Source organism: Mus musculus, chromosome 18 (assembly GCF_000001635.26).
Source record: "Mus musculus strain C57BL/6J chromosome 18, GRCm38.p6 C57BL/6J".
Taxonomy (NCBI): domain Eukaryota; kingdom Metazoa; phylum Chordata; class Mammalia; order Rodentia; family Muridae; genus Mus; species Mus musculus.
In genome coordinates, this window is record NC_000084.6 from 34720388 (window position 1) to 34732682 (window position 12295).

The window sequence follows — 12295 nt, forward strand, 5'->3', positions numbered from 1 at the left end:
ACCGCCCTCTAACTCTGAAGTGCCGGGCAGCATCGGGCGGCTATTACTCCGGGACCCAGAGTAGGACGAGACTTCAAGGCCGCTTGGGGTCAACAGCATGTGCCACTAGAGTCTGCCCACCTACTGTCTACTGCCAATTAACCCCGGCAAGATTGCTGCTAAGTGTCTGTCTGAAACAAAGCACCTCTTTCTGACCCCCTCTACCCATCCAGGAGCAATAACCTCCACAAACGAAATATTGTAACAACGCTTGAATCAGCCAGGTGTGGTGGCTCACTCCTGAAATCTCAGCGCTGGGGAGGTGGAAGCAGGAGGATTGCTGTGAGTTGATCTTAGCCTGACCTACACTGTGAGTTCCAAACCTGTCTGGCAACAAACCAAAGCCAAACCAAACCAAGAAACCTTGAGATATCACCAGAGTACCTTGTTTTCGTGTGTGTGTGTGTGTGTGTGTGTGTGTGTGTGTGTGTGTGTGTGTGTGTGTGTATTTGCACATCTATTATCTCATTTGTCCTTAAGCATTTCTAAGGGTAAGATTTTATGATTATAAAAGTCACGATTCTGAAAACTGGTCCCCACACTGATGAAATGACTGAGGGACCATAACAAGGGCCGATCTCAGGACTTTTGCTAAATCACGCTACTCCAGAATTAAGCTCCTTTGACCTATGAGAACAGTCAAAAGAATATTCTGCCTACTCTAACACCTTCTTCCCCCAACCCCAGCTAAACACAGTAAGCACTGACCAAAACCAAGATGTAGCAGTTTGTAGAGTGAGTGATCAGCACAATACTCAGAGAAGGAGGCAGGACTACCAAAAGTTCACAGCTAAACCAGTCTGGACTAGAGACCATGCCCCCAACCCCCAAACCATCATATCCTACCTCCTCCCACCTCCAGTCACTGAAGAGAGTGACCTGAGACACCACTTCCCTGCCCATTGTCAGATGATGGGAGTTTGTGAACAAGCTACTGTAACAGGAATAAACTAGTTAGAAAGCGCTGTGTCCAGAAAGCAGCCTGTCACCTGGGAGGACATGGACAATTATTGGGCCTGGGCCTCATTCCCACCAGCTTCCAGAGTAAAAAACTGACCTGGAAACATCAGAACTGAGCAGAGTACAGGAAGAAAGACAAGAGCACAGGGTGGTATAAGAGGAGGGTCCATCCTCTAACCCTCCCCCTCCAGCACCCCCACCTCCCACAGATGGGCAGAGGGCCAAGAGGGAGGGTATGGTGAAGTCGAATATAAACCTGAGATTTATTGGCTGCTTAGTCTGAATATGGCCATCCTGCTGTGGCCTCTGGGGGGCATTTGCAGATGTAATCAGCCCAGAAAGAAGAGTCATTCCAGCCAGGGGTGTAAATCACCCTTCACAAAGCTGGAAGAGAGACATGTGGCCCTAGATAAGGAGAGGCTTGAGTGGCCTCTGTGCCCTTCCCTCCTTTCTCCTGCCCAGCGGGGAGCTGGCTCCTGATCTGTAATGCACTTTAAATGGAGTTTGTGCTGCTGCGTTTTAATCTCTATGTGCCCTGCCAGTTTACAGGAGACCTGTGAAAGTGAACATCTGGCTCCCCAGCTGTTGTACAGGGCCTGCTTGCTCCCAGCTCCACCCCCATCCCTAAGTACCCAAGCCTTCCCTCCATGGACATCAGGAAACTTGCAGCTGGGGAGCAGATGGCTTTAACCTTTCACTTAACTCTTGAAAGAGTTTCAAAAAGAATTTACAAAGCAAAAGGAAACAATTTTCAGGTGGTTGGGATGCTAGAGATGAACCAAGTACCAGTAACTCAACAAGATGTGACATAGTCAAGGGTAACCCGTTCCCCAGCAACCAAGCTATGTCCCGTTCATTGCAGAAAAGTACCAAAAAGTATCTTTCCAATACTGTTTCCATAGAATGAATCAAGAATCTTGGGTCTGTCTGTCGTGGTGGTGCACACATTTAATCCAAGTACTCAGCAGGCAGAGACAGGTAAATCTCTATGAGTTTAGTGCCAGCCTTGTCTACATAGTGAGCGATTATCTTTATTAAAAAAATGCAAGAAGATTGACTAGAGCTGTCAACTTGCACCCGAAGAGGCCAGCCTTCCATGGTAACAAAGGAGGTACCTGAGGCATTATTTCTGTCTGAGTGTACCTTCCCTGGGCATTAGTGAGGACTGGTAACCGAGGTTAGGGAGCATAAAGGAAGCAATTAAATATGACTTTAAGGGCTGGTGAGATGGCTTAGTGGGTAAGAGCACCCGATTGCTCTTCCAAAGATCCGGAGTTCAAATCCCAGCAACCACATGGTGGCTCACAACCATCTGTAACAAGATCTGACCCCCTCTTCTGGAGTGTCTGAAGATAGCTACAGTGTACTTACATAGAATAAACAAACAAACAAATAAACAAATAAACAACTCTTTAAATATGACTTTAAGACCAATGTTGACAGCCCTCCGGTGTACTCTCTCCCCACCAACTCATACTGCCAACACATGCTAAGTATGTGGCCTTAGCCTTTGGGAAACTTGTATGTAAATGAGCCAGTCATTTCTAAGGTGTTACTCAGCCATCATTCAATGTCTTTTTAGGACTGACTGTATGCGCAGCTTTGGTAGTACAAAGTGATTAAGACAAAAATCCGGCCTTGGGAGGCCTTATAATCTACTGATGGTGCCCAAAGGTCCAAAGTCCCCATGACTTACTGCACTTTCATTGATAATGTTGCTTTTCTCCTCTTCTGATGAGGCTAATGAATTGTGTCTTCTGTCATCTATTCCCCCCTATTGAGCTTTAATTTCTAAATCAGAATGATAGTTGAGAGCACACATTATAGGATTGCCTCAGTTCAATGGTCTCTCCAGCACTTGCAGGGTGACAATGTCAATTTTCTGTGCTCCATTTCTTCATGTGTAAAATCGAGGACAATATATTATAAAATGTTTTTGAGAGTTAAGTACACATTAGGCATGGAGCTCAGCAATTGCCCTCGACAGAGTGAGCACTGAACAAATTGTATTATCTCAAAGGGAGTTCAGAAGTTAGTTATTGTTATGATTATAAAAAGACAAAGAAATATTAAGATATGTTTTATGGGGTGTGATGAGGTATGGGGGAAGAGGGTGCCTCTGCGAGCCCATGCCAAGGCATCCTTTCCCCTTGAGGACCAGACACAGACAGTATACCATAGAATAGAGTTTATTTAGGGCATGGGGAGGGAAGTTAAGAGCATAGTAGAGCTGAGCAGTGGTGGCACATGTCTTTAATCCCAGCACTTGGGAGGCAGAGGCAGGCGGATTTCTGAATTCGAGGCCAGCCTGGTCTACAGAGTGAGTTCCAGGACAGCCAGGGCTATAAAACTTGTCTTGAAAAACAAAAAAACAAACAAAACAAACAAACAAAACAAAAAAAGAGGGTAGGTGAGGCAAAGAAAGGCAGAGAGAGGGAGAGAGTAGAGAAATAGAGGTCAGCCATGGCCATGAGCACTTGGAGGGCGGGGGTGGGGGGGGGGTGGGGAGGGAAATGGGGAGAGAGAGGGAACAAGGGGGCAAGAGGCAAGAGAGAGAAACAGGAGTTAACAGAGAGAGGGGGGTGGCAAGCAGCCCCTTTTATAGTGGGCCAGGCCTACCTGGCTGTTGCTAGGTAACTGAGGAGTAGCATACCTGGCTATTGCCAGGTAACTGTGGGGGTGGAGTCCAGACAGAGCACAAACAGTTATCCTATGAACTTGGCTATCTCACACCACCAGACCTGCTGATTTGTTGTTGTTGTTGGGTTTTGAGACAGGGTCCCAAGTAGCTCAGGGTGGCCTTCATTTCCATTTGTGCCTGAGGATGGTCTTGAACTCCAAGTTCTCCTGTCTCTACCTCCCAAGGTTCCTGGAGTGACCCATCGGATCTGACTTTACCTTTTAAATTTTATCATTTATCATTATTGTGTGCGTGAGAATGGGTGTGAAGAGGTCAAAGGATAACTGGCTTAGTTACCTTTTTATTGCTGTGGAGACACCATGACCAGGGTATCTCTTCTATAAGTTTGTAAGGGCTTGCAATGAGTTGGTAGGGGCTCACAGTTTCAAAGTCCATAACCATTATGGTGGGGAGCATGTCGGCAGGCAGGCAGGCAGGCAGGCAAGCAGGCAGGCAGGCAGGCAGGCAGGCAGGCAGGCAGGCAGGCAGGCAGGCATGGTGCTGGAGCAGTGGCTGAGAGCTGACATGGTGAGAGAATAACCAGGAGACAGAGAGCTAAATGGGAATGTGGTAGACTTTTGAAGCCTCAAAGCCTGCCCCAAAGACACACCTCCTCCAACAAGGCCACACCTCCTAATCTTCCCATACAGCCCTACCAACTAGGGATCAAACATCCAAACAAATGGGCCTATGGGGGCCATTCTTATTTAAACTACCACAATGGCACTCAGGCATACTCTTCTTCTTTATCTGGTCATAGCCAGCACTCACCTGCTGGGCCATCCTGTTCAGCACCCTTGTCAGTTTGGGGGTTTGTTTCTTTCTTTCTTGTTTGAGGCAGGGTTTCTATGTGTAGCTCTATCAATCACTCTGCAGACTAGACTGGCCCAGAACTCAGCCTGTCTCTGCTTCTGCTGGGATTAAAGGCATGTACACCACCGCCTGGTCTTGTCAGTTTCTTAAGGGCAGGGATTCTGTAAAGTTTAAACACTAGGGGCACCAAAAAATCAACAATTTTATATATATATGTGTGTGTGTGTGTGTGTGTGTGTGTGTGTGTGTGTGTGTGTGTGTGTGTTTGAAGGAATTGCCTTTCTTTTTTCCTAGACAGCGACTTTCAGTGTAGCCTTGGCTGACCTGAAACTGACTACAGACCAGGCTGGCCTAAACTTGCAAAGATTCTCTTGCCTCTATATCCTGAGTGCTGAGATTAGGGGCATGTACCACCTTGTCCACCTTGCGGTACTCAGGATAACATTTGCCTGAACTGAATGAGAACTATCTTCTGCCTCCCACTCTATGTTCCTAATAAGATGAGCCAGGTACTGAGATGAAACTGATAACTGCTCCATTTTCAGACCAAAACATTTCCATTCTTTACTGCCTGACAAATGGTAGTCAAGCCCACCAGCGAGAGCTACCCCACACAGCCATGTGCTTTAGTGTCTGCCCTTGTCCTAAGCCACGCAGGAGTTCTCAAGAACCTACAAATGTGATACAGATTTAAAGTTTGATACGTTCATCACCCACTCCCAAAAGCCACATTGTTGTTGGATAAGGATGCAGAAACCGCAAAGTCCATGAAGTAGGGGAGGGAAACAAGGGGAGGGGAAGAGTAATCAGAATGTATTATAAGTATGTATGAAAAAGTCAGAAAACAAGATGTTTAGATTCTTATTAACATTGCATAAAAACCTGAAAACAAATAAACAAAATACAAAGGGTAACTACTATTCAGTACTTGTGTGATCTTTTTTGGTGCATGTGTGTGTGTGTGTGTGTGTGTGTGTGTGTGTGAGTGTATGTTCTCGACATGTTATGTCAAGTAGCCCAGGCTACCCACAAATTCACTAAGTAGCCAAGGATAATCTTAATCTCCCAATGCTGTCTCTACACCCATTGTGCTGGAATTACAGCTGTGCTCAAACCCAAGGCTAGGCAGCCTACAGAGCTACACTCCCAGTCCCTTTCCCTTGTGGGACATGTAGCCCAGGCTGGTCTTAAACCCAAAGTAAAGCCAAGAATGACCAACTCCTTACCTTTGAGCCACTATGTCCCAATATTGTGATTACAAGCGTGCTACCGTCCCTGCCCTTATAAGTCCCATACTAACTCAGACTAGACTATACCTCACTGTGTAACTGACTGGCCTCACACTGTGGGCAGCCCTTTGCCTTAGCCTTGAGGGTTGGGATTACAGGTGAGTCCACATGTGGGGCAGCTATGTGGCACTGTTGTCCTCTTGGTTCCTCAACTTCTTTCAATAGCACTGTTGTAAAATAGTTTGTGTGTGTATGAGTGCATGCATGTGTGTGTGTGTGTAAATGAGTTTAGAAAGTATGTAGCAAGTTAAATATTTCTATGAATTCAACAACCCAGGCCCAATAAGTAAAAGGTAAGAAATCTTGGGGCTAGAGAGATGGCTCAGAAGTTGAGTACTGACTCCTCTTGCAAAGGACCCAGGCTCAGTTCCTAGGACTCACATGGTGGCTATAACTCATTTGGGCTCCCAACAGTAATGTGTATGGCATACACACTTATATCAGGCACACACACAAACACACACACACACACACACACACACACACACACTAAATCCCAGGAGAAAGCTGAAGCTCCCCCATCCAACACCTGCTTAGCATATAATCATATAATGATCAATACTCAGCACTGTGCCTTTTAGACAAGTACTGCTTTTCACAAAGAACATAAGGCATTTACCTTTTCTTCTTCAGGCTAACTGGGGACTTCTGCTTGGTCCTGCCCCTGTGTGGGTATAACAGTCATCCCCTCTGCCCTCTCACTCTACGTTTTGAAGCTGAGCTCAAGGTTTAGTGGCAAATAAGGTGGCCTTCATTGCAAGGACAATTCAGAGCAGAGGCTGCTGACTGTCTTTGACAATGCAGCAGTGCCCTCTGCTGTGAAGCTTGCATTTAACAAGAAACCAGTCTGGCCACAGGCACAGGCTACTCCATGGCTACAGCCTTCTTTCCTATGCACTTACATCAAGAATGTTAGACTATTCCAGATTCTGGGAAGATTCCCACCCCCACCCCCACCCCCCAGTTGTCTGTCTATGATTCAGAGTGCTTCCTCCTTCCCTAACCTTGGGTTATTGGTCACTAGTGCCAGAGTGCCATCTTACCACACAGATGAAAGTCTGCCTACCTCAGAGCTCTGGAGCTCAGAACAGGTTGGTCTTAAGACTAACTGATCTCTCCTTGCACTTCTAATTTCTCTCCCCTCCCCAGCCCCTCCCTCCTTTTGGGTTTTGAAGACCTGTAGCTGTCTGTCCTGGAACTTGCTCTGTAGACCAGGCAGGCCTTGAACCCACAGAGATTTACCTTCCTCTGTCTCCTGTGTGCTAGGATGAAAGGTGTGTGCCATCACTGCCCAGCTGAAGAGTCGTTTTTCAAAGTTTTGTTTTGCCTGCATCTTAGGGTTTCTATTTCTGTGAAAAACACCATGAGCAAAAGTGACTGGGGAGGAAATGCCACAGACCACCCCAGTTGGGTATGGGGGTCCCTGGAATGAGGGGCCTCGAAGCTAGGTGAGTAAGGATTCAGCAGTGACAAACAGAAACAAACACTGAGGCAGTTTGAATCTGAGTGTATTTTGTAGCTCTCAAGCAAGGGATTTTATACATTAAAAAAACAGAGCCAGGCGCCTTTAATCCCAGCACTCAGGAGGCAGAGGCAGGTGGATTTCTGACTTCAAGGCCAGCCTGGTCTACAAAGTGAGTTCCAGGACAGCCAGGGCTATACAGAGAAACCCTGTCTCAAAAAACCAAACCGAAAACAAACAAACAAACAAACCAAACATTACATCTCTTAGAAACTATATCCAGTAAAACAACCACAAATATCAACAGAAATCATTTGGCAAGGTAAAGCACAAAAATATCTCTTAGAAACTGTACACAGTGAAACAATCACAAACAGAACAGGTAACAACATTGTTAATGTAAATCATCAAAATATAACAATTCTAAAAGAATTTATTCAGTGGGGGCAATCATCCAAGGCTAGTGGCATATTTCCAAGAGCAGTTAATAAATCTTTATGCTTTTAACTGCTTAGCTAACTTTCCAGCCCCATGGTCAATTATTATTTAACATCTGATGCCTGATTTTTTATAAATCTTCAACACATAAATTTAAACTATTTTAATTCTTTCTAGTTGAGGCTTTCTTTTTTTTTAAGGAATGCCATTTTTTTTTTAAAAGATTTATTTATTTATTATATGTAAGTACACTGTAGCTGTCCTCAGATACTCCAGAAGAGGGCATCAGATTTCGTTACGGATGGTTGTGAGCCACCATGTGGTTGCTGGGATTTGAACTCGGGACCTTCGGAAGAGCAGTCAGCACTCTTAACCACTGAGCCATCTTGCCAGCCCGGAATGCCATTTTTTAAAAGATTTATTTATTATATCTAAGTACACTGTAGCTGTCTTCAGATGCACCAGAAGAGGGCATCAGATCTCATTAACAGGTGGTTGTGAGCCACCATGTGGTTGCTGGGATTTGAACTCAGGACCTTCGGAAGAGCAGTCGGTGCTCTTAACCACTGAGCCATCTCTCCAGCCCCAATTGAGGCTTTCTTTACCATTTACCAAAACCCACCTCTGATGACACACGTGTAGCCATATGAGAAATTTTATTGTTGGGAAAGGTTTTTTTTTTTTTTTTTTTGGTTTTTGAGACAGGGTTTCTCTATAGCCCTGGCTGTCCTGGAACTCACTTTGTAGACCAGGCTGGCCTCGAACTCAGAAATCCACCTGTGTCTGCCTCCCGAGTGCTGGGATTAAAGGCATGCGCCACCACACCTGGCTTGTTAGGAAAGTTTTTATCTATCATAATAATTTGGTAAATGATTTAAAAAGTTAAGTGTTGGTTTCCCTGGGGATAAGATCTTGTTAGTGACCCCTTATTCTTGTTTAAGATCTTGGCCTAGGCTACCGGGATCATGTGAAATAAGAAAAGGAATAAGAGAAAACAAAACAGATAGATTGCCATGAGAACTATGGCTTAATAGTTTTTCCAGCGAAGAGTTCCACAACTGGTTCCAGGAAGCCTCTCCCTTCTGAGGTCAATTGCCTCAGAAGTGGAACTTGTCACACAGATCCTACTGGAGGTGGTGTGGCATGGAAAGGGTTTATTTTAGCTTGTAACTCTCAGGTCACACTCTATCACAGAGGGAAGGCACAGAACCCAAGGCAGGAATCTGGAGGCAGGAACAGATGCAGAGGCCATGGAGGAACACTGCTTACTGGCTTGCTCAGACTACTTTCTTTCTTTCTTTCTTTCTTTCTTTCTTTCTTTCTTTCTTTCTTTCTTTCTTTCTTTCTTTCTTTCTTTCTTTCTTTTTTGTTGTTTGTTTTACAAGATAGGGCTTCCCTGGCTGTCCTGGAACTTACTCTATAGACCAGGCTGGCCTGGAACTCAGAGATCTGCCTGCCTTTGTCTCCCGAGTGCTGGGATTAAAGGCGTGTGCCACCATGCCTGGCTCAGACTACTTTTTTGTTTTGTTTTGTTTTTTTTTTGTTTTTTTTGCGAGACAGGGTTTCTCTGTGTAGCCCTGGCTGTCCTGGAACTCACTTTGTAGACCAGGCTGGCCTCGAACTCAGAAATCCGCCTGCCTCTGCCTCCCGAGTGCTGGGATTAAAGGCGTGCGCCACCACGCCCGGCCTTACTTTTTTTTTAAAACATGTATTTATTATATGTAAAGTACACTGTAGCTGTCTCTCATTATTGGATGGTTGTGAGCCATCATGTGGTTGCTGGGATTTGAACTCATGACCTTTGGAAGAGCAGTCAGTGCTCTTAACCACTGAGCCATCTCTCCAGCCCCAGACTACTTTCTTAATTAACACAGGACTACTAGTTCAGGGTGGCACCACCTAGAGTGAGCCCTTCCATATCAATCACCAATCAAGAAAATATCCAACAGACTTAACTATAGGCCAATTGTATGGAGAAACTTTCTTGATTATGATTCCTTCTTCCCACAAGACCCTAGTTTGTGTCAAGTTAGCATTAAAAATTAGCCAGCACAGCTAAAAATTAGCTGGTGAGGTGGCTCAGTGTGTAAAGGCAGTGACTCTAAGCCTGATGTTCCAGATTCAACCCCCAGTCAGGTGACAGGAGGGAATCTTGCAAGTTATTCTCTGGTTTCCACGTGAGCAATTGCACATATATACACATTCTATATTATATCCTTTACAATTATAAGTGTTTTGCTTCCATGTATGTATTTGCATCAAATGTGTGCCAGATGTCCCAAAAGATCAGAAGAGGTTGTTAGATAACTTGGAACTGGAATTAGAAATGGTTTGTGAGCCACCATGTGCATGTTTTCTGGAAGAGCAGCACGTGTTCTTAACCACTGAAACATCTCTCCAGTTCTTTAAAGCTGATAAATCAAAGAAAACAATTCTAAGTGTGTGCCAAGTGTAGGTGCCCATGGAGGCTGTAAGAAAGCCTTGGTTCCTTGGAGCTGGAGTTTCAGGTAGCTGTGGGCTTGTTGATGACCATCCTGGGAACTGAACTTGGGTCCCCTTGCCATTTGAGAGCCATGGTCTTATATAACTTATGCTGATAGATACCCAAGAATGACCCTGACTTTGTAATTTCCCTGCCTCTCTCTTCAGACTACTGAGATTAAAAGCATGGACCAGCATGCCCATTTATGGTGCATGGAGATAAATAACCCGGGGATTCATGCATACTGGACAAGCGCTCACCAACTTAGTCATTCCAGACTGGTCTGAGCTGCAGAGTGAAATCATTTCAAAAATTTTAAATGAGAAACATGGGCTCCTGCTGCTGGTTTAGTGGTTAAGAGCACTTGCTGTTCCCAGAACTCACAATCAATCATCTTTAACTCCAGTTCTGGATCTAGTGTCCTATGATGGCCTCTGCAGGCACCAGGCACTCAAGTGGTATATATATATACATACACACACACACACACACACACACACACACAATACATGCAAGGAAAACACTCATACATATAAATTAATCTTAAAATTAAAATAAAACAGTGAAAAAGTTCATATGCATCTATGCATCTTGTAGTGGAACTCACTGTTATGTCTTTTTTTTTTTTCTTTTTGGTTTTTCAAGACAGGGTTTCTCTGTAGTCCTAGCTGTCCTGGAACTCACTTTGTAGACCAGGCTGGCCTCGAACTCAGAAATCCACCTGCCTCTGCCTCCCGAGTGCTGGGATTAAAGGCGTGCACCACCACGCCCGCTCACCGTTATGTCTTAAACCCAGGACATTTGTTCCAGGTTGGAGACCAATCAATCAGCATGGTCCTGCCTTGACCGTTTAGAGATACAAACACGTAGCACTAAGTCCAGCTCAAGAATACAGTTGAAACTTAGCCTTAGGGCCAGAGCAGTTGTTACTATGCCCAAGGTACATCAAATTACCTGAAAAGGGAAGTTTTCTTTTTTTAAAAAGATTTACTTATTATATATAAGTACACTGTAGCTGTCTTCAGACACACCAGAAGAGGGCATCAGATCTCACTACAGATGGTTGTGAGCCAACATGTGGTTGTTGGGAATTGAACTCAGGATCTCTGGAAGAGCAGTCTCCCAACCGCTGAACCCTCTCTCCAGCCTCCAAAGGGAAGATTTTGATTTTATTTTGTAAGACAGGGTCTCATGTAGCTGAGGCTGGCTTTGCACTGGCAGGGAGCTGAGTGTGATCTTGAACCCCAGCTCTCCTGGGTCTGACTCACCAAGTACTCAGTATAGCACTTATTTTACACTTGGCAGAAAGTTTTAAAACTCAGAACCTCAGTTCTGGCTTAAAATGAAGAGTCATGACTTAAATACACACACACACACACACACACACACACGCACACACACACACACGCACAGAGCACACGCACAGAGCACATGCACACACACACACACACAGCACACACACACACACACACAGCACATGCACACACACACACAGAGCACACACACACACACACACACACAGAGCACACACACACACACACACACACACACACAGCACACGCACACACACAGACAGCACATGCACACACATGCTTTAACGAATCTGCGGACCATCCTTGCAGGGGTCATGCTTTTGTTCCACCTTTAGTGTAAATGCTGCTGAAAGCAGGCACCATCTTTTTTTTTTTTTAATTTTAAGCAGATTCATATGACGCTGAGGGTCTAAAGCTTGAAAACTAAAGAAAAGAACTTTGGCATTATCAGGCTATACATGAGGTCTCACAGATCTGTGTTTGTGTGTGTGTGTGTGTGTGTGTGTGTAAGGTCAGGTGTTGGCCTTCATCTTCTAACTTTAGACAGTCTCTTCTGTATGCCATATTAGCTGGCCTGAGAGCTTCCATGGCTTCTGTCCCCACCTCTCTTCTCATGGTGAGGATTACCACGATTACAGAGGCACAGTAGAGTGGCCAGTGTCCTATTAGCTCCCTAGGTTTGGAACTCAGAGCCTCGTGCAACCGTCTTACTCACCCAATGAGGCACCTCCCCAGCCTGACTGTATTTCTTAACTGTTTATGGTGTGCAAGCTCTGACTCAGTGCTCCTGTGACAGGCAAGCCCTTAAAGGAGCCTCCT